Below are 23958 nucleotides of genomic sequence, written 5' to 3'. Positions count from 1 at the left end.
TTTTGTAGGCAGGCGCACGCATGATGCACCCACCTACAAAATGGATGTGGTTGGCTGCATCAGAAGTATTTTTTAATATATATTTTTTAATTCTTTAGCCACGGTGCACAGCATCAGGGATGCAAAATGGATACAGACCATTGACAAAGCCAATACATCCCAAAGGTGAGACGTGTTGGCTTTGCCTGTGCTTGTTTGTGATAGACTGTGCCATTATAGTCAGGACCAACCACATGCAAACCAGTCTCAGCCACAACGTAAAAGGTGCAGTACAGCTTTGCTAGTCCTTGTGCCCCCTCACCTCAAACACAAGCAAAGCTCAATGCATTTCAGACTCATTCGGCTTTATTGGTGGGGTGCGGCTCTAGCCCTCAAGCCACAGCCCGCTGAGGACACAGGTCTAGGCATATCTGTGACACTTTGTTTTACTCATACACCAAAAGAGAGATAGGCACACGTGCTTGAATCGATATTAAACACTGGTAATTACTCTGGTCAGGAGCCTGTTCCATCATTTTTAAGCCTGTTGAGTATGCACCAAGAGTGTTTATCAGTGGTTAAGAGGCAAGATTTTAAAGCAGTCTCTTTGTTGCTGGGTGGGTGAGTGTACTATTGTACCCAACAGTATGTGTGTTACATACTATCAAGAAATGTGCAGTAACTAGTGTGTGTGTATACGCAACAAAGCAATTGCCCCATGCACCCATCCCTAAGATCTCACGAATAGTGCAACTGTGGGATCAGTGACAGCCCTCCATGTCACTAGAACTTGCTTCCTTAAAATGCACCTCGCGTGGCGTTGCACTTCGAAGTTCCGATGTAGAAAAGACTGAAGAAGTGCAATTTAAAACTCTTCCTGTTCATGTCATCTTTCCCAACGGTTTTCAGGAGCCTGAGAACGAGCAAATGGAATCTGAAATCCAACCCGTGCTCTAAAAACATTGCGCTCTCCCACTGTCGGCTGCTGTTTGCATATCCCATATATACTGAGGTCTGTCTTTGAGCCCTAACGAGGGAAGTTTTAGTAAGCCCTGCCATCATAAACTTTATTGCTAAGTTCTGTTACGGGTTTCTCTCCAACTTTGTGCTATAATGAGCGGTTAAACGCCCCCACTTCGCCAGCCAGTCCTCTTGAGTTTAGCATGTTCTATAAATAGGGAAGCTGGGCCTCGGTGCGGAATGCACATTAAAGGGTCATGCAGCTGTAAGGTATACTAATATTTAATTTATGTACGAGAAAATTATTAATTCGATGAGGATCTGTGATTGTTCCCAGATGGAAGTTCAGGGAAGCCAGTGTGTAGAGCCAACAGCCGTAAAAAATGGAGAGACTTAAGCTTTACAAAAAATAAGGCCATTGAGATGCTATTTCAGAAGTTTTGCCTTGTGGTGCACTTTAGGCAGACCCGGGATCCCCGTCTGAGGTCGATTTTTGAAGATACCTTCACCTTTCCTTCTTTGAATTGTGCTCACAACCAGTGCTTGAAATTGAAAAATAGAAGTGCAGGTATTCTGTGCCAGAGTACCTGCTTGTTTCCGAGAAGTGCCGGTACTCTCCAATTAAAAGCATTATGTTTTTCCTGAGATGTGCCGGTACTCTCCCTCTCAAAATAAAAAAGTGCCGGTACTCAGTACCGGCCCATTTAAAGCACTGCCCACAACACACCCAGCTCCCTTTTTAAGTCTCAGCACATGGTTAGTAACCAATGTGCACGTGGAGGAGCAGACGGACAAGTAAGTGGCTTAACAAGAGGACAGAAAGAAGGGGGTGCCCTATTTTCCAGCCAATATCAGTGGGTATGAAACATCTCTTTTACAGTAGATGCGTCTGGATATCAGCAGGTGTGAGCAAACAATGGCCCTTCACGAAAAGAAACTGTGGACAGTTGACACTCATTTTTTACCTGAAATAGTATTTTGTTGTCTAAATCCGTACCATAAAAGCAACCTATTTGGGCTGTGCTTTCTTAGCCGGTGGAAGGGCTAACCCAATAGCTACCGTTTAAATTGGCCCCTGACTTAGTGACTCGATTGTGGGCGCCCACGTCCAAGGTCAAAGAGCGCACCAGTGAATGGCTGCGGAGAGCCAATTTGTCAGCACGGGCCTTTGGGGCTGGGGAGGTAGCCTGAGACGTCCAGCCAACCTCGCGGAGTGGAAAAAAGGATTTCAGACAAAACAGTAACCTTTTCTTCCTCCAGACGTGTCCATAGGCAAAGAAAACACACACATGATCGCTTCCTGGTGGGATATTTAGACGTTTCCAAAAGATAGATCTTTGTTGAATTCCCAGGCGGGGATCACACTCTATTTAGTCTGAGGGGCTGAATGGAAGCGGCCTAGCTGACAGCAGTGCTGTGCTCGCCGCTGTTTTGTTTAGCTTTGGAGGCTCGGTGCAGCTCAGCGATTATGATTTTTCACATGTTCAGCAGCATGTGCGAGGAGAACTTTCTTCTGAGGCAATGAAGAGCGCCATGTAATGGCAAATAGGACTGAAGCAGACAAGGCCAGGATTTGCTGCACCACATAATGGATTCTCTAACCATAGGCCACACTATGCATGAGGCCTAAGTAACTGAGCCATTCTAACTCTCAGGTCTGCCTACCTCTGCCCATTCTCTTCCATGGTTTACCATCTGGTGATTAAGGGACTCTATTACGCTTAGGCACAAGTGAACTCGCACATCATGTAATATGATGCCAGAGATCATTTAAAATTCATTCTTGTGACGCTCATTTCAATGGTTTTTGGGTAAGATGTTAAATTTAACCAAAATGGTTTCTAGATTTATGTGTTACATGGATGAATTGGAGCTTAGGGCCATATGTACGAACACTTTTTCCCATTGACACAGAATGGGTAAAACCCTTTGCTACATCTGGCCCTTAATTCGTAATGGTCAACATGATCTTTGACATGGAATATATGTTTTCCGTACGTAGCGGCAGCTAGTATAAGCACATTGTTTCTTCATATTAGTTTTACGAGTAACTATGCATCTGTGTGTAGGTATACATCTCCTTAGCTTGTCTCCCTGCAGCTGCCGCTTCCGTCCCCGTCACCTTCAGCAATGTCATCAGGGAAGCAGTGTAGCTGTGTCGCTTTGCTTCAGTCTCCTCTGAATGAAGCAGCACATTTTTGGGACAGGCTGCTCTTCTCAGAGAATAACCACCGTTCCCTGCGGACCCAACTATTGTCTGGCACATAGAGATGTTTTGGAGCAGTGACATTGCATTGCCTGCATTCAGCTCCTCACATCACTGGAGCTGGCTGGGCCTGAGGGCTGTGTGGACACGTAGCTTTCATTCACAGACCGACGTAGCTGTTGAAATTAAACAACTGATTCAAAATGCATCCTCGTAACTTCGTGCATTTTGTAAGTAAAAGGAGTCATTGTGTCATGTTCAAGTAAAATATGTTGAACCTTTTAAAATCTGTTTCTTTTTGTGTTTCCGATGGTTTTTCCTCAAAGTACTGCACTTATTTTGACATACTGCTCAAGCATGGCAGGGTACCCTCCTAATGTGGAATTTGACGGCCAGCAAAACTACGTAATCGAATTTGACTGCCAGCAACAGAGCCCTGTGGCTGCAAATACCGCAGGGCCCTGAAACTCCCCTGTGGTATTTGCAGCTATCCCTGATAATTGCTGCTATTCATGCACAGGTGCAATTGATGCTACCATGGAGTTTATCTCCTTTATAATGTAGAGGGCAGAAGGAGATGATGGCAGGTGGAATACATTTCCTGTGCCTGAAGGAAAAGTAATCTAACTGGCGTGTTGAACCATGAGAAGTGGTTAATGGTATGTGCTCACAGAAAGGGAACTGTCTTCATTGGGTTATATGGATTCACAGAGCCTTAATGCCGAGAATTCTTACTAGAGTGTCCTATGCCTACTGATGTGCATGCATTTCTTTATGTTAACAAGAACTTATTTCCTTGATATAAGACTTTATCAAAACTCTCTCTGGAGAATCTCTTTCACTCTGCTCACTTTGGCCACACCTCCCTCCGTAAATATATCTTCCCAGAAGCTCTTAAGATAGACCAGATCCTCTCACAGCAATGGCATTGCCAACTACTGGCCCATCACTCACCTACCCTTCATCACCAGGATCAGTGGAAAAGCAGCCTATGCTGAAATCTAAGATCACAACAAACTTCTCAGTCAACTACCAATCTGGCTTCTCATCATGCTGCAGCATGGAGGCGTTATTTACAAATCTTAGATAATGCCCTTCTCACTAGAGATGCAGATGATCCCTTCCTCCTGATACTGCTTGACCTCTCAGTTGCCCTCCACACCATCGACCATCCCTCCCTCGACCACACCCTGAAGATGCAAATGCAATTCACTGTAAATATCCTTTACTGGTGCCCCTCCTACCTTTTGAGATGACACTTATTTGTTCAAATGGACTCCTGTACGTCCCAGATGAACCCTATCACCTGGAAAGTTCCTCAGGGTTCCATCCTTCTTTCTGTATCATCCCCAATCTCTGTATGGGCCACTTGGGGCTCTTAATCACGATAATTGCATCAAAATTCATCAATATGCCAATTATACACAATTCTTATTGAAAGTCTTCTCTGCTCTAGACATCCAATGCTGCAAACACTGCCTAGACTTCAACCACGACGAGATGCCCAGCACCTACTAGAAGCACAGTCCCACCAAAACAGAAATCCTATTATTTGCCAAGCACATCAAGCAAGAAATAGTCTAAACCTGGCTCAATAACAGAAACCATTACATCTTCAAATGGCAACTTTAACCCAGTGTCAAGTCCCTTAAATTCATCCTAAACATCAACATTACCCTCATGAAACACACTGCAGAGAAAACAGAGATGGCCTTGTACCAGCTCTGTGTACTGAAGAGAGGTAAACCGCTCGTCTGAGAAAGCGACTTCAGGACTGCTGTTCAGACCCTCATACTTTTGCATCTGGATGGTGGAAACAGTCTATTCCATGGCCTCCCAGAATTCACAGTGGCCTCCGCGAGGACATCCTACATAGTGCATCATGTCTCATACATGGTCAAAACAAACATGATCACTTCCCTGCTATCCATGGAACGCCACTGGCTTACCTTCATGTCCCGCACCATCTTGAAAACAAGCTGCATCATTTACGACGCCACCCTGACCAGCACTCGGCCTATTTGGCTAACAAGCTCATCGTGTCAGGTGGCACACCCCCTTAAGACGGGAGGAAAAAAAAACTTTAAAAAAGAAACCATGGCTGCAGGCCTTTTCTGACAATGCCAAAGGATCTGGAATAATGTTATTGTATTCCTCAGGACCATTATAACACAATGTAAAAAGAGAGTTGAAGACCTACCTCTTTAAAGATCACTACATCATGATGTATTAACAGTACACTTATGCTCCCATAAACAAGCCAGGGTGACTGGGTTCTTGCCTTTGACCCTGTTCTGCGCTCTGCTGAGTGTTGTTGAAGTTCGAGTAACAAATAACACACAAGTACTTCATACCACACACCAACTGCTTTTAAGTGCTTCAAGTAACAGGTGTTATCATTACCCAATGTAATGGTGCTCAGTTTACTGAACTTCTGATGGAACAGAATACTGCTTCAGCAGGTTCATTATTTGGACATCGTGGCCTACCGATCACTGCATGTTTCAGTGGTGAGCGTTGAACTCACCGAAACATTCTGATATCTTAGGGCTGTATGTGTAACCTTTATCCCAGTCATCATGTCCCCGCCTTCCGTTGTCAGCGCCATTTTAGAGTCCTCCGAGCTTGATGTGGGTAAACTTTGCAAGCTGCGCGTGATTGCACGCGCCCATCTGGCGGTGGTGCAGCTCTCTCCGTGCAGACCCTGGATGGGTGAAGGATGGCAGCGCATGTGCCATTAGTAAGCAGATGCATGCAATCAGTGAAGCGCCTTCCTGCCTCTCAATCTGCCAGCTCGCTGCGGTGATGGAGTGTCGTATGCCTGCAAGCCATTCCATCCTAAGGCGATAAAACTGCTCTCCCAGGGCCCATTCATCATATATTTCCCGTGGCATGTGATGGAAAGGAATGCAGGATGCATGGTTTTATGCCCTTACAGCACACGTCCCTTCCAGCTCTGGGCTTCGCCGCCTAACGCGCAGACACATGTATGCAGCACACATCCGCACTGGCGAGCAAGGCGCTGCCTTGTGTTGTCGTTTGTAAGACTCGAAGCTCAGAAACGTGCTCGCTGGTTTCTTATTTGTTTGATCTTCACTTTGTCTCCGTTTACTCGTGTCTGCTGGTTGCCGTGCAACGAGGAAGAACATGGTTTTGTTGGTCTGTCGTGTTACGGACCAATTTCATGTCCATTATTGGCACTGGATTAGACGACTGCAAAATAGCTGGGCACCCCATTTCATTGCGGACATTTTTTTCCTTTTAAACTTTGGAAAAATAGCATCCGGAAATGAGCATAGCATTCCACTCTCGTGGCACCACAGAAAACACAGTTGAAACAGATTCATTATCATCATGTTCGTTTGCTGTCGGTTTTTGTGGCACAAAAAGGATCTCTTAAAGGGTTGCTTTCTTTATGTGCTGTCTAAGGCCCTTTACAAAGGCACTGAAGCTAAATAAATACAACCCAATGATGGCAAAGTGATTGAAAAATATATCGGTTGTAGCGTTAAGGACCGAGTGTAGGCGGGTTGGGTACAAGAATCAGAGAAGAAATAAGTATGGGCAAAGTCAATTGGTCTCACTTTGAACTATAGGCTTTGCCACTAGTGTACAGTGCCTGCAAAATAAACCCCCAAAGAAACAAGCATTTGCACTGTAAAAGGTCTCGCATTTGCTTGAGTTAGAGCTATTGGCGTTGTAAATTCATAACTGGACTTTTCTTGCCACATAAATAAATCAACCCTGCCTCATAATTCCTACTTTTCCTACCACATAATTCCAGTGGTGCTGCATATAAGGAAAGCACTTCCATTGACTTCTTCCTCTATCTGCAGCCAAAAATAGAAACATTGCCATTTGGCATCCTAATTTAAATCTGCCATGCTAATTCCAACAGAATACTACTTTCACCACCCCACCTTCACAGTTGCTGGCTAACACAATTCCCCCAAAAAAGGCATGACAGCTACGGAGGAGTAAAAAGAGATCTAAACTAGAAGGGTCACTCAAACATATCAAGAGTGTTCAAAGAGTCATAATGTAATAATGATGTTAAGTTGACCTGAGTCATGATCATAATTGCAACAAGGAGAGATTACTAGAACACACACACACACATATATCATGTAAACCCAATAAAAACCTTTATCCAAAATACACTGCAATGAAAACAGCATTTGTAAGAAACATGGTAATGTAACCAACAACAGGCGGTGTAAAAGAGGTTGAAAAAATAGAAATAAAGCCAGGCTGGGGACAAGGGACAAACACACGAAGGAGAGAGCAACATAGAGTGGAGGAGAAGGGAGAAGCAGACAAGAGGGAGAAAGCAAATATCAGCACGGGGGTGAGAAGCACACACAAGAGCAACACATCAGGCAGAGAGGTATGAAGCATACTCTCATGGACTGCTAAAAGAAAAAAGTAGTTCCTTAAGTGTGTACAGTGGAAGGATACTATCCATCCATCTAAAATGACGGTAAAGAACATATGCTCCAACAGAGGGAGAAACAAACGAAGGGGAATGCAAGTGACTGAATAAGAAGCACGCAAATGAGAGTGACAATAAAGCCAATCATTGGTAAGCAACAGCATGGTGTTAGACACTGTAATTTTTTAATAAGTCCACCATAGGCCTTTGGAAAACAGGAAGCTTGCTCCGTCTGGTAGGTGAGCCATAAAAAAGGTGTTTTTACTCATGCCAGAGATTTGATAGCACTGTATTGGCATTAATATGACCTTGCAGTGCTGTCAGTTTCTGGTAACTTCATGCCCGGTTCCCCAATATTCCTTCAGAGTTCAGAGCCTGTTCTGTGTTTTGTGTTCTGTTGGAAGTTGCAGTTTTTAGGTCGAGCATTGCAGCGTGCATGCGCTGCTTTCCCGACGTGTTGGTGTGTATATGGGCTTTTAACAACACCCACCTCACGCCCATCACTACCACTCGTTCGTGGGCTTGCCCTTCAAAAATCCTTTGATTACATTGGTAAATGGTTTACCTTTGTCCCTCCTTGGGGAGGTTTAGTTACCGCCTTGGCCATCGCCCCTGTTACATGGCTAATTACACTTTTGCCTATAAGTTTAACCGTGAGCGAACTGCTTTTCTTTTTATGTATCTCTTCGCGCTGATGCTCATGGCGGCCGTGGCGCTGTGAATCGGCTCCCATATGTGAAAGTGTTTAACTTTCAATTATCAATTTATGTGGCAAGAAAAGTCGGGTTAGTTTATAACGCTAATAGCTCTAACTCGAGCAGATGCAAGACCCATTGCATTGCAAATGCTTGTTTATTATTGTGGTTGGTGCTGTTGTGAGCTCAGTTACTATCAACAATATGTAATATCTGATATGTGTTGTATAGATGCTCAGTGTTCTTTATAATATGTTCTGTTATGTTCCTCCCACCACTAGAAGCAGATTTACCTATTCTAACCATGATTGCAGTTATTCTTCCCACTATTAATAATGCTCTGGCTATGCAATGTAATCCTCTTGGGAAAATTCAAAATTGTTCATCTTGTAACTTGCTTGCCTAATTATCCTCAAGCGATGTTTATTATTTCTTAACTGAAAGTCGATTTTGGTCTCCTGTTCTCTGATGGCATTATAAGCAGGCTTTATAAACAGCCTACCAAGCATGCCATTTATTCAAAATGTATGTAGTACCCACCACTTTTCATGGAGGAGAGGGGTAAAGTTATGGAGAGAATGTCTCCATGTATGGTAACCCTTTTGATTAATTTATCTTTTTGTATTAATTCTAAGGTTCGGTTCTTGGAGGTGTGTAACTAGCGAGAATGTGGACAGAATGAAAATAACTTCTCTCTCCTGCCATATTTCATAGCCCCGGCCAGGAGAATTCTAGTCATGGGAAATGCTTGTGTATTATGAACTGTCTCAGTTGGGAAAAGGGAATGGCAACATTTGATGAAGAACACAGCCTCTTTAGTTAGACCATCCAAGAGTGGTATACAGATAAATATGAATCTACCTATCAACATTGGAAAAGTGTTCAGTCCCATCTGGCTCTCGGCCATTCAGAGGTAGGGTTCCTCAGACAGGCTCCTTCATTCTTTGGGAACAGTTGTTGTTGGCTGGAAATACAACACTCTACAGTTACCATCCCCTGGTACCAGAAACTTTCTTCACTTCAGAAGTCGTAATTGTAGCCAGCTTTCACACAGAAGACGAAGGATGCTTATCTGTGCCTTGTGTTCAAATTAAGGGACGATTAGAGGCCTACAAGTGAGGGATGATGTGGTGACACTCGTAATTTTCCATGTAATTACTCTTTGACGCACAAATCTTGAGGATAGTCAAGATAATTAAATAATGGATGAACTAGTCAAATTTACAGTACCATTAAATTGGTTTGTATTACTAACATATATGTATAATGACCACCAGACCAGTACTGAAATACCTCTGATGTTATAATTGTTTGATGGGGAACCAGTGTGGGTAGAGGGGACAATGAAAGGTTGAGATAACAAATATGAGTGTATCTGCTAGAAAGGTAGAAAGTGTATCAGTGATTTAATGTGAACTCTCCTAAACTTCTGTAGCGCTCCATTCAGTGAACTGGGCATGCATATTTGTATTTGTTTTATTGTAGATGTTTGGGGTGTGGAGATAAGTTTTACATACCTATTTTTACTTTGTTTACCAGACATGTATGTTGTTTTCTAACCAACCTTTTTATGTTTCTGTTCCTTTTCATTGTTATGCTTTATTAGTGCTGTTTCTCTCTGTTGTTTAACACTAGCGTGACTGGATGTTAAGTTGAGCATAAAATTTATGTAAGTAGGAGAACATATATCTGTTCTGTCATGTTACAGAAGGTAAAACCAATAAAAGTTTACTGCAAGAAATGGATGAAAATGAATGGACAGAAACGTACGCACTAGACTCTGATGAACTTGCCAACGACCAGCCCATCACTCACCTACCATTCATAAGCAGAATCATTGAAAAATTGGTCTATGTTCATCTTCAGTATGATGTTAATTATAACCATCTCCTCACAGCTGCCAGCTGGGCTTCAGTTCACGCATCAGCATGGATACTGCTATATTACACATCATAGATGATGTCCTTATGACCAACATGATGGTGATCCTGCCTCCTGATAATGCTGGACCTCTCAACTGCCTTTAACAAGTAGACCATCCCCCCCTAATACGCACCTTGGAGTCCCGATGGGGATTTGTTGGAATGGCTGTTTTTGCAGGGTTCTCCCCATACTTTTTTACTTCTTCCTCCTATTGTTTCTGACCTGTTTTTGCTGGCTTTAGGACTCCGGGCACTCTACCACTGCCACTGCTGACCAGTGCTAGAGTGAAAGTGCTCTCAGTCTAAATTGTATTTGTGATTGGGTTATCCATGATTGACATATTTGATTTACTAGTAGGTCCCTAGTATTGTTCACCATGTGTGCCTGGGACCTGTAAATCAAATGCTGCAAGTGGGCCTGCAGCACTGATTGTGCCACCTAGAGGAGTAGCTCTGTAAACACTTCTCAGACCTGCCACTTCAGTGTCTCTATGGGCAATTTTAAACTGCCATTTCGACCTGCCAAGTGCACCCACTTGCCAGACCCAAACCGCCCCCTTTACTACATGTAAGTCACTCCTAAATTAGGCCAACGGCAGCCCAATGGGCAGGGTGCAGTGTGTTTAGAAGGTAAGACATGTACTGGTGTGTTTTACATGTCCTGATGATGCAATACTGCTAAATATGGTTTTCACTGTTGCAAGACTGGTCTCTCCCATAGGCTAACATGGGAGTTACTTTGAAATATCTTTTAAGTGTAGTTTCCCATTGGGAGCAGATCGGGATGTGGAGTTTGGGGTCTCTGAACTCACAATTTAAAAATACATTTATTGGTGAAGTTGTTGTTTGCATTGCAAGCTTGAAAGTGCCATTTTTAGAAAATGGGCATTTTCTTGCTTAACCATTCCGTGCCTCTGCCTCTCTGCTGAATGCAGTTCTGGGTCAGAATGACAGTTGGGCTGTTTTGCATTCACTGTAGACAGTCACACAAATGGAGCTGAGGTGTGCTCTGCATATCTGATGGCCCATCACCAGGCTGATGGGTCTTCCTGAGCTAGAGTGGTGGGAGGAACTGACATTTGCACCTGAATAGGGCTGCTGTGCCTGTCCTCACACAAAGAAGTCCCCAACCCCCTGTCTGGGGACTGAGCAGGGTAGGGCCTGGGCAGGGTCTTGTGCACTACAAAGAGTTCTCTTTGAAATGTGCCTGCTTCAAAGACAGAAATGGGTTTAAGTACTGGACCTCTAACATCACATAGTTATAACACTTCTGGACTGAGGACATTCTTCCAGGAAGAAGAGCTGGATGCTGTAGGAGGGAATGCCACTGTGCCTGTTGCTCTGTTGTGCTGGCCTTTGACTTGCTGCTTCTGTTCTGGGAGTGAAAGGGCAGGACTCTGCTTTCTACATCCTGCTTTCCAAGGGCTTGAACTAAGCTTGCCTCCTGTTAAGCAGTCTCAGGGCCATCAAAGACTTCACCTGTCAGTGCCTGGGCTTGTTTGCTGAGAGTCCTGACTTGCCTGGTGGTACCAAATTCATTTCATGAGCCCTTGAAGTGAGTTCTGGTCCAAAAAGGAAGAAACTAGTATATCATCTTCCAGAATGACTTAAGAACTGGCATCGCTTTCTGACCTGGCGCCACCACCTGCACTGGAGCCATGGTCCCTGCTGAGTTGAATGACCACGACCTACAATGAAGGCCCGACGCTGCCGCCGTGCTTTCAAAGTCCCACCACAGCATGAGTTCAGAGTGCTGTGTCACTAATGTCCATGGCACCTGACTCCGCCGCAACACCTGTGGCCCTGTGGTATGGTTGCAACACCACAAAGTAGACGCCTCGCGTCTTGACCTGCTGGATTCATCAAACCTGATTTTTCATAAGGAACTGCTGCCTCGCCGCCAATGCCAGATCACCTCCCCTGCAACCGTAAGGAACTGACACTTCACCTCCCCTGCCTAACAGTAGGAAACCGATGGCTCACCTCCCCGGAGCCAGTAAGGAATCGATGTCGCACCGGCTTCAGCGACGCCTCCCTCCTTGATGCTGTGCAACTTCTTGGTTTCCTCAATCTCCCAAACTACTCTAACCGGAGTTTATATGACTCTGTGACCGGCCTCCGCTCCCTCATAGTTGGCGCCGGGCTGTTGGAAGAGACGCCGTCAAGACGTTGTGATAGCCCCAATTGAAGCTATTGTGTTTCTAAGCACTATACTACATTTAATCTTTAAAAAATCGGACCTTTACTTGTGTATGTTAGATTTTCGCTGTTTTGGTCTTGCTTTACTCCAATAAATATGGGCTATTTTTCTAAACTGGTGTGGAGTATGTTTGTGGTGTTTACACATTGTAACTGTCTGTGTGCGTGTGTACAAATACTTTACACATTTCCTCTGAGATTAGTTGAACTGATCGTGCCAAGCTACGAAGGGGGTAAGCAGGGTTTCTCTTCGCTGTGTGACTCCATTACCCTGACTAGAGTGAGGGTCCCTACTTGGACAGGGTGCAAACCACTGCCAACTTGAGACCCCATTTCTAACAGGATTTACCAGCAATGCCCTGCACTGGTTCTCCTCCTGCATTTCCACCCAACACCAGTTTGTTCAAATGGACAACTCCAGGTCCCAAAATATCCCTATCACCTTTGGAGTCTCCCCAGGTTCTGTACTTTTCCCTGTCACCTTCAGCCTCAACATGGAGCCGCTCGGTACTCTACTCACAGATAACAGCATCCATATTCACTAACATGCTGATGATGTACAACTCTACTTGAAAGTCTCCTCTGCTTCAGACATTCAATTCTTCAAACACTGCTTGCACAACATCCATATCTCGATGTCCAGCACCTGCCTGAAGCTCAAGCCATCCAAGACAGGATTATTCTTATTTGCCAAGAACAACAAAGAAGAAAGAGTACAAACCTAATCAGTGACATGAAACTTGATGGATTTGAACCCAAGATTTCACTGAATGCAGTCACTTGGGTTCACCTTGAACACCAACCTCACCTTCAAGGAAGGCATTGCAGGAAAAACAAAGATGGCCTGGTACCAACTCTCACTACTGATAACTGTTACACGGCTCCTACCAGAAAGAGATTTCAAAACTGCTGTTCAAACCCTAATACTCTTGCATTTACATGCCCTTCTCTATGGCCTTTCAGACTCCACCCCAAACCCTGCAAGGGTCATCTTACACACCGCAGCATGTCTCATCCAGAGCCTGAACAAATATGATCACATCAATCCCATCCTAAGTGTAATACATTGGCTCTTCTTGCCAACCAACACCATCTTCTACATCATTTATAAAGCCTCTGGTGGTTTTTGGCATCCCGCAGCTAAGACACTATCAGATTCCAGACTATGAAGCATAAAAATAGAAAAAGTAGCCAACAGACCTTTAATCTATGCATCCCAGATCTGGAACAACATTCCCGTATCCATCAGTACTGCCCAACTCTGCTTCAATTTAGCAAAAGAGTTGAAATAGTACCTCATTAAAGAATACTGCATCACAGTGCATTACCCATCCACAACCCATCTACCTCTGCTGTCACTCATTGACTTTACACTTGTTTTTGACCCTGTACACTGCTCTGTTGTCTTTAGACTAGGCACATTTCTATAGAAATACCACATACCTACTAAAAAGTAAAAGGCATTTCTTAAGGGAAAGATTAAGGAATTATGAGTGAGGAATAAGATATGTCAAAAGTTTGGTATGGAGGGTCTTCATTCTGTAAAGAAAAGTAAAAAGGATTGTTGCAACAAAAAAAATGGTGAAGATGAAGATGAAATAACGATGAGGTAGCAGGGTCAATCTCTTAAAGATAAACAATGGAAAAGAAGAAATTAAACTCAGATTTCCCATAAAAATGTCTGAGATTACTGCAATTTTTAATTAAATTAAAATATCACCCGGAGAGTAGTACAAGATCAGTGTTTATTCTCAAAGTGATTGACATTGAGCAGAAAAACTAAGGAAATAAATGTAGCTGGAACTGCGCATGCCACTGACACTCACAACAGAAGCCTCCTTATCAGAAGGGAAGACAGTGAATCATGCTGCTGTCATGTGACCACTTCTTACATGTGTAGGTGGACACCATATGGGAGTGAGAGTCATGTGCGAACGCAGTTGAAACAACCTCAGGTACAGTCTGAAGTTCCTGCATGATGACTCCATTGCCCCTTGCCTGAGGGACGTTGTACTTGTGCAGTGCTGATGTGATAGACACATGGCAGATGGCAGCGGAGACTCCCCTGATCCTCTGCTGCACGGGTTAGTGACTTCCTGTGCAGCTGTATAATAAAGCTTGGGCTCCAAGGAGGCTCAGATGCTGCTTATTGGGAATCATAATTATTCTGCCCTGGCTTGCAGGCATTCATCGTCAAACCAACACTCGATCTCCGAGCCAAAGCCACTTATGCGTAGCTGGGTGTTCGATCCGACTTATTGTAGTGTAGCTGCGAACTTCTGTTCGTCTCTTTCCATGTATACGGTAACTGTGCATTAAAGCTTTGGCTGTGGTTATTCATTTCAGTATTGTGAGCAAACGTTTCCACAGCAAGTATGACAAGTGCTGAAATTATCAATGTGTGAGCTACAGAAATAGACAATGAACTATTTCTTCGGGCCTTAACAATGATTTTTGCCACCCTCTGATGTAGTAACATTTTGCTGGCTCCTACCCCGCCGCTACTCCCCTAAGGTTGGGGAAGACATGACAAGCTTTTACAGGTAGTAATCATATTGCTCCCCTGCTGGTGATTCCCAAGTTACCACATAGTTCTGCAATGCTGTCAAAATAGCCTTATCCTCTCTGCCATGGTTTCACAAGAATGATAGTGAAAAAGATTTACATATGTTTACATCTTCCATCCAGTGAGCTTCCTGTCGGTCCACATTTCTCCCAGAGTTTCCCTGACTTCTGTCACACCCCGATCGGGGAAATCCTCATGTTCTCCAAAGGCTACGCCGTAAAGGGCTCTGTCATCCTCCCCCCCTGAACTTCAATCATCAGCTTGTGCCACACCAACTGCTCCTGCCCTTTTACAAACTTAAGATTCTCCACCTATTGCCTCATCCACAGACCCTGATAACACAAACAAAACCCAACCTCAAAACCAGACCCCAACAAATCTCGTTTTTCTTCAGACCCGAACAATCCGAGCTAGTGTTGCAAAGAATCGAGCTCAACTAAAGTATGGGCCCTACCCGACATCCCCTACCATGGACACCAGTCCCTGGATTGGGTAAACCCAACAATCTGTGGCCCACATTGTGTGAGCATGTGCTTTTCCCTGCACTTCAAGCACTTATGACGATATTTCAGAATTCTCACCAGCTCTGTACTATGTTATAGGACCAGCATGTGCCAGCTGCCCCTGTCTGTGCCCTTTCTGTTACCCTCACCGCAGCTCAGGTGGCACACTTCCAAAAGTACTTATAAATAACCGGCCAGCCGCTCGCTGTATAAGTCGATGGGTATGGCTGTTCCGGCACCACCATCTGGAAGAAAAGCTAATTTTCCAGCTGCCCCCTTATACTGTCTGCCTCCTCTGCCAAGTGCACCCTGAGCTCCTCATCGTAGCGCACCCATGCCATTCCCCCAAAGGTCATCTGCTCCTTGCACACTATGGCTACATATTTGAAAACCGCGACACACCCCGACAAGTACTTTTCACAATAAACGCTCTTGTACATCAGGAAGGCCATACTCCAATTTTCAATATTAACTGGTACCTTTGGTCTTCAGGAGAGCTCATACTTCTCATCATTTGAGTCTACCTTAGTCTTCACCTCCCTATCCAACAACTTGAATAATTAAATATGTTCCCCTTTCCGTATGCGCTCCTTTCCTGTCACCAATAAATGAGCCCCCAAAGGCTTTGTGATCCCCATATAGGTGCTTGGTCTTTCATACATTCTTACTTTTTTTCTTGTCCCCACCCTGCCTGTGTCCCCCCTCCCAAGTCCACCTGAGAGGACTGAGACACCCCCCAATCCCCTCCTGCCACTTACGGTCCAAACCCCGCTTCCATGCCTGTGCCCTGGTCCTGAACACAAACACACTAGCACTTCTACAAATGGAGATTGTGCTTTCTACCTTCGTACTCACCCCCCACTTCTGCCTCCACCCCATTCTCAACACCTGACCCCTCCCCCCCCACAGGAACTCTCTTACCTGGCCTTAGAGCTAGGGCCCACACTGAAGCTGTCTGTCTTGGTGCAAGCCACAATTCCGCTGGCTGAGACATTACCATCTTTTCTACTGCTGCTGTAACAGACTGCAAAACACAAAAATTCCTCCAAAAATTTGTGTCACTCTGTCCCACTATGCCATCTGTGGAGCCCTCCACGAATCGCTCTCATACTGCTCATCCACAAGCTCCCCTTCCTCACGGTCATCCTCATCAAAATCCAACTCCCATTCATCACTGTCACCGATCATACCACAATTCTCACTGGTGTCAGGCACCTCACCGTCACCCACACTAGTACAACAAAATGCATTTCATAAAGATTCTGTGAAGTGTTGAAATCTGCAAGCTGGACGCAAATCCTATACTTTGCTAATGTGTCACCCCGTTCACCAGCTGCCATACTGACTCGATCTCTGACTTAAGACCAAGGTTCCCAGGCCATACTAGACCCTCCCAGCTGTACCACCATTGTTGATGATGTTGAACCTGCCTGACCTGTCAAACCTGAGACCTGTGCTGTGGGGTCGTGGTACCAAACCCACTTCCCTGGACCCCCATCACTAAATACCTCCCCCTCCATCCACAAAACCGAGAGCATCCTCGACAGGGGTATCCCATCGCCCCCTTCTCTCCAAGCTCCTCCCCCCTTTCCTCCTGTCCCCTGACTTAGCTGTGCAGCAACCCTGGCAGTGAAATCACTTCCCAAAACCTCAGTCTCCACAGGTGTCATGACCTGCCCCCTACCTCCCCCAGAGGCATCCACCGTCATCTGTCTCGACCCCTGGAATCCAGAATCTTGAAAAGGCACAGGGGTGCACCCCCACCCCCTCTCCCTTCCTCTCTCCACACTCTGCGAGCAAGTCACTCTCCCTGACTCCCCCATCCCTAATTCTCAATTCTGTAGCTATCTATTCCTCCAGGCACATGTTAGTCGCGTGCCTGCCTGAGAGGGCTGGAGAGATCCAAGGTGCCTGGCAGGTCGGAAACCCTGCCCCACACAGAAACAGAAAACACCTTCCCCATGTGGTCTTACACCATCACCGCACTTGCGGGTAGCATGAGAAATGGAACGCTGAGATCAAAAGGAGCAGCAGGGGCCAACGCTGCTCCTACTGCTCTGGGACATGGCACGCAGGCCCTCGACTGCCAGCCCGCAGCACCACCCCGGGCCCTCCTTTAACCGCTTTCACCCCCTCGCTACTTTGAGGTTGGGATATGGGCATGCCATAACAGCAGTGGCGACTCCTCCCGCAGACCCCTGACACAGCCTCCCCTGCTCCATACTCTCAAGGACCCCTCAGCCAACAGATCAGCCCTCCTGGTCTCCCGCAGTGATCGGTGGGCCTGCCATAGTCTCTCTATCTGAGATGCCATTACAAAGACGAACTCACTCCGAAGCTAATGCACGACTAACAGAAATCCATCTACAAATTTTGCAACACTTCAGAATGCGCTGAAAAAACTATCACACTTATCAAACCACTGTTCCTGCTAGCTGGTGCGTATCTTATAAAATGGCACCTGCTAACAGACCACTCAGTAACTTAAATACACCCCCCAGCCACCCCTGTGCAAATTGGCCAATCCGCTCGCTCCATGATGTTGGACTCTACCACCCGCCCAGGACTCCTGGGGGGACGGGTTGGGGGTGGGGGGGGGGGGATAAGGTAGGTCATTCTGGTTATTCTCTCTGCCTACCAGGCTAGTTTAAAGTTTAAAAACTGATAAGGTGCGTCATTAAAATAGCTAAATCTCTACCTTTGAGTCACCAGCCAGGTTTGGTCGCCCTAAACATTGTTTTGTTATATTTAAATAGCTGGCTCTGTAATATGGCCAGGGTGCTCTGGGGGTTCTCTCCCCCTCGCGCACCCTTGACTTGCCATGATATGAGGCGACATTATGCATCTCACTGCTTTGAAACCTCCTCCTAGCATTGCTGCCGGGCTGGCAGAGTTGATAAAAGCAAACCCGACTTGTCACAGAACCATGCTAGCTAAGGTGTAATCCTCCGGCCCCTGTCACTCAGGGAAGAGTAACATGTTGGATGAGAACAACTGATGTACTACTAGACCGGAGACGCGTAGAAGCAAAATTCTGGAGGTAGGAGTATGGCTTTCGGTTGTGTGACAGTATTCTGCTTCAAAAATTGGTTTCCTGTAAGGCTGCGAGTGCAGAGTGCCTTTAATATTCTGAGTGTCTTGTCTAGCACAGACTAGTGTTTGTATTTCATTCGGGTCTTCACGCGATGCAGTCACTGGGCGGGTCCTCCCCTCCCTGAGGAAAAAAGAGATGCACACCTTTTGCATTAAATGAGAAGTGACGCAGCTTCTCTGCCAAAATTGACCCAGGGGAAAAAATAACCTAGAAGGTTTACCTAATGTAAAAACATTCATTTTATGGCAAACAGGGGCTAATTATACTAAATGTAATGTGCTATGTGGAGTTTATACCTGTAATTTACGTATTGACTGTCCAGTCCCCGTCCTCTTCACAATCGCATATGCACAGATCCTGCTCTTCTCGCATAGAAAACACACCCTGAAATCGACCGCGCTGACCTTTCTGAAATCATTAGTGATCTATTAATTTGACCTTTCCTTCGCCTCATTACCGACCTTTATGGCTCCCTGAAATTCTTCTAATGCTGATTGCTTAGGAGCAGTGGTGATTCATGGGTGATCCATTCTTACCTGAGGCGGCTCGCTGTCCAGCACACCCTTGTTATATGCGCTCCATTACCCCACTGTACCGCCAATTGCATTCGTTTGCTTTCTAATGCTTCGTTTTCTGGGTCCGGAGAATGTCCACTCATTTCCGTGGTTTGATATAGTTTAAAGTGAGCGCACTAGTGCACTACTCACTTTTTTGTGCAAAGGACGTCGAGGTCATGCCCTGAACAATGGAATTCTTCAATCCTTAGCACTTTTAGAACAGTGCCCCAGGGCGTAACTGCAGCCCTCCCTTCCATGTGAAAGAATGCTGCCTGTGACCCGTGTGTAACCTCTGCACCGTGCACCCTACCCGGGTCACGCAGTAAAAAGTAGGAGGTGGTGTCAATTGCTAGGAGCGTCAGATTCGTCCATGACGAGGGCTCCTTGCTTCCCCCCTAGGCTTTCATTTCACAGGTTGGTGCATTCTGTGGTTATTGGTCGTGGGAGGCATTAAAAGATCCTCTTGACGAGCCATGATACAGGGAGTGCAGAATTATTAGGCAAGTTGTATTTTTGAGGATTAATTTTATTATTGAACAACAACCATGTTCTCAATGAACCCAAAAAACTCATCAATATCAAAGCTGAATATTTGTGGAAGTAGTTTTCAGTTTGTTTTTAGTTTTAGCTATGTTAGGGGGATATCTGTGTGTGCAGGTGACTATTACTGTGCATAATTATTAGGCAACTTAACAAAAAAAAATATATACCCATTTCAATTATTTATTATTACCAGTGAAACCAATATAACATCTCAACATTCACAAATATACATTTCTGACATTCAAAAACAAAAACAAATCAGGGACCAATATAGCCACCTTTCTTTGCAAGGACACTCAAAAGCCTGCCATCCATGGATTCTGTCAGTGTTTTGATCTGTTCACCATCAACATTGCGTGCAGCAGCAACCACAGCCTCCCAGACACTGTTCAGAGAGGTGTACTGTTTTCCCTCCTTGTAAATCTCACATTTGATGATGGACCACAGGTTCTCAATGGGGTTCAGATCAGGTGAACAAGGAGGCCATGTCATTAGATTTCCTTCTTTTATACCCTTTCTTGCCAGCCACGCTGTGGAGTACTTGGACGCGTGTGATGGAGCATTGTCCTGCATGAAAATCATGTTTTTCTTGAAGGATGCAGACTTCTTCCTGTACCACTGCTTGAAGAAGGTGTCTTCCAGGAACTGGCAGTAGGACTGGGAGTTGAGCTTGACTCCATCCTCAACCCGAAAAGGCCCCACAAGCTCATCTTTGATGATACCAGCCCAAACCAGTACTCCACCTCCACCTTGCTGGCATCTGAGTCGGACTGGAGCTCTCTGCCCTTTACCAATCCAGCCACGGGCCCATCCATCTGGCCCATCAAGACTCACTCTCATTTCATCAGTCCATAAAACCTTAGAAAAATCAGTCTTGAGATATTTCTTGGCCCAGTCTTGACGTTTCAGCTTGTGTGTCTTGTTCAGTGGTGGTCGTATTTCAGCCTTTCTTACCTTGGCCATGTCTCTGAGTATTGCACACCTTGTGCTTTTGGGCACTCCAGTGATGTTGCAGCTCTGAAATATGGCCAAACTGGTGGCAAGTGGCATCGTGGCAGCTGCACGCTTGACTTTTCTCAGTTCATGGGCAGTTATTTTGCGCCTTGGTTTTTCCACACGCTTCTTGCGACCCTGTTGACTATTTTGAATGAAACGCTTGATTGTTCGATGATCACGCTTCAGAAGCTTTGCAATTTTAAGAGTGCTGCATCCCTCTGCAAGATATCTCACTATTTTTGACTTATCTGAGCCTGTCAAGTCCTTCTTTTGACCCATTTTGCCAAAGGAAAGGAAGTTGCCTAATAATTATGCACACCTGATATGGGGTGTTGATGTCATTAGACCACACCCCTTCTCATTACAGAGATGCACATCACCTAATATGCTTAATTGGTAGTAGGCTTTCGAGCCTATACAACTTGGAGTAAGACAACATGCATAAAGAGGATGATGTGGTCAAAATACTCATTTGCCTAATAATTCTGCACTCCCTGTATTATTGACTTGTAAAATGAAATCCCGAGGTTGGAAAGGTAGTGCCGGGCTGAGATGGAACTCCGCGGCGTGCTTTCTGTTGTGTAGTGTCATGTTATGTTACGGCCTACATGTCTGCCTTTTCCATGGCTGTGTAACACTTCACCGGATAGCTCTCGATGCTGAAGCAGTCAAATGTGACTGCTGCAGTTCATGTCTTCCTAAATTATTACTTAGGCCTAACTTGGGAAAATATTGATGTGTAACATAGATGGATGTGGTACAAGTTTCATTTTGGAGTTAAACTTATGGAAATTCTGGTAGATTGTCTTTTTATACATTGTTAGGCAATGATCTAGCTATTCAAAGAAAAACAGATATTTATTTACATATATAAATAGACCGACGGACCCATCATGTTTTTTTCTTTTCTTGCGTGATTGTCCTCCCACAGTTGGTCTTTCCTCCTTTCTCTTACGTGGTTGTCCTCCAGTGATTTCCTGACGTTCTTTACTCTTGTGCGATTGCCCTCTTGCGATTGGTTTAAGCAGGTGGCGTCCTAAATGATAAGCAATTGGCTCGTAGGAATATGTTGCTGATCGTTTTGATCAGATTGTAGCTCTGAGTGGACACAATAGATGATTCTGGGATACCACACCCATCAATATTCAAAGCTTGCTGCTCACCAGGCACAAAAGTGCTACTAGACCTCAGCAGCGGAGGACATGAGCTAAGCAAATGTTCAAACTGTGACAAATATATATATTGCTTTTGCTTGACTTAGAGTGATATTGAGTAGACCATGTGTGTTCCTACTGTTTCCAAACAATCCTTGTGCTAAGGACAGCTCCACTTCAAACATTTAATGCTTGTAGATTCCCGATTGCCTGCATTCCTTGGCCACTATCACACGAAGGGGGTTATTACAACTTTGGAGGAGGTGTTAATCTGTCCCAAATGTGACGGATATACCACCAGCCGTATTACGAGTTCCATAGGATATAATGGACTCGTAATACGGCTGGTGGTATATCCGTCACTTTACCGTCACTTTCGGGACGGATTAACACCTCCTCCAAAGTTGTAATAACCCCCAAATCGTCTTACGTTTTTGTTTTAAGGATAAAGTTGACAAAGCAGCCTTTGCCCTTTGAATGCACGTGACCTATTTAACAAAAAAATAATAATAATTCCAGTCAACACTAAACAGACACAAAAACTCAATCAAGCACACCTGAACTGTAAAATTGTAGCATGCACAGTAGAGTGTGGATCTATGGTGAAAGGTGCGTACAAACACATTTTTAGGTCGAGTCTTCACTATCACTCGTTCATGGACCTGCATTTCAAAAATCCTTTGTAATAATTGGTAAATCCTTTACTTGTTTCCCTCCATGTTGCGGTTTTGTTACTGCCTTCCAGACTGACCCTGTCACAGGGATAATTGCACTTTTGCCGATGCGTTTAACTGCGAGCGAACTTCTTTTTCATTTTGTGTCTCCTTCGTGTTCATGCTCATTGCAGCTATGGTGCTTTGAATCGGCTTGCTTATGTCAACTGGTTTACTTTCCATTTTTAATTTGTGTGGCAAGAAAAGGCCAGTTAGGAATTGACGACTCTAATAGCTCTAACTCGAGCAAACGCGAAACCCATTGCATTGCAAATGCTTGTTTATGGATGGGTTCACATCCTGTAATCTTACTATGCCACAGTCTTCTAGCCATCCTGCTTCGCTCAACATAACACCTCCTAACTCCTGCCTCTGAAGTGCAGATCATATCTTTCACTGCTTTGAATTAGGCCCATTTCTTGTGGTCCCCACTTGTGAATAATGTATCTGTCCTGCAGGAACTCACACTACCTTTCAAATGCATGGTTTTTGATTGAGACCTTGTAAAAGGGCGTATGTATTTAAACGTGTATTGGATTCAGAAAGGGACAAGTTTTTTCAGTAATTTGGTCTATTAGGTTTTCTTAGTCAACATATGCAGGGGGCATAATGTAAGTCTTCAAGAACTTCTGGGCTGATCAAAAATAATCTGTTGTTAGGATTGTAAACATGCACTTCTGAATACAGTGTTTAATAGGTTTACCTGCCAGATTTTAAATCTATTATTTTCACGTTGCATTGATCACCCAGTACCTTGTTATCGGTGAAAGTGCTCAGCTGAGTCGACCCATAATAGCCAGCGGCCTCTGGCTTGACACATTGATGGCCTGATTGGAGTGCAATCTGTTGGAAATGGGGAGAACGAATTAGAAAGCTGAAAAGGGTGATCTGTTTATAAGGGTACTTTATGTAGATTAGATCAGTCATCTAATTTATCAGTTTACCAATTTCACAGCAGTAAAGGTAATGGCAAATTAATGACATTTGATATAATTTATTAACGGTACAAGTGCAAGGGATCAATACATTCAGTAGTTAGAGGCATGCATAATTCTAATTATAGATAGGTAATTACACACTGGATTAGAAAAACATTTAAGAAAATGACCCGGTCTTTTACCTTGGATTTTCTACTGATTTTATGAGGTTAACCTTGCTGTGGGAGGACAGCTCACTTAATTTTTCTTCAGTTCTTTTCATCCATTTTATAACAAATAATTTGTAGGTAAAGTGCAGCTCATGTAAATGTTTACACTTACACCCCCACACCATATTTAGCCATTTAAAAAAGTTGCCTTTGAGTTTTTGTACTTGAGTGGCCACAAGGCAGGACACAGACATTCTGTTTCTTACTTTGTTTTGATGTTTTGTGTTTTAAAGCAAGATTTCAACTTGGTTGTAAGCTTTTCAATTTAACCTTAATAAACCAAATGAACCAT

The 23958-nt window shown here is 44.5% G+C and overlaps 1 protein-coding gene and 1 long non-coding RNA gene across 7 annotated transcripts in view; one reads left to right on the top strand and one right to left on the bottom strand.

The window, feature by feature from the left end:
• Nucleotides 1–19108, bottom strand: part of LOC138285862 (uncharacterized) — a 35073-nt gene extending 15965 nt beyond the window's left edge. Inside the window, exon 1 of the long non-coding RNA XR_011201653.1 lies at nt 19093–19108. This is a non-coding gene — a long non-coding RNA (uncharacterized lncRNA). The remainder of the gene's footprint in view (nt 1–19092) is intronic.
• Nucleotides 1–23958, top strand: part of EFNA5 (ephrin A5) — a 423510-nt gene that overhangs the window by 206057 nt on the left and 193495 nt on the right. The window lies entirely within an intron of this gene.

This window comes from Pleurodeles waltl, chromosome 1_1 (genome assembly GCF_031143425.1).
Source record: "Pleurodeles waltl isolate 20211129_DDA chromosome 1_1, aPleWal1.hap1.20221129, whole genome shotgun sequence".
Lineage (NCBI taxonomy): Eukaryota > Metazoa > Chordata > Amphibia > Caudata > Salamandridae > Pleurodeles > Pleurodeles waltl.
The sequence above is the reverse complement of the archived record's forward strand: the minus strand, read 5'-3'. Positions and strand labels throughout refer to the sequence as shown.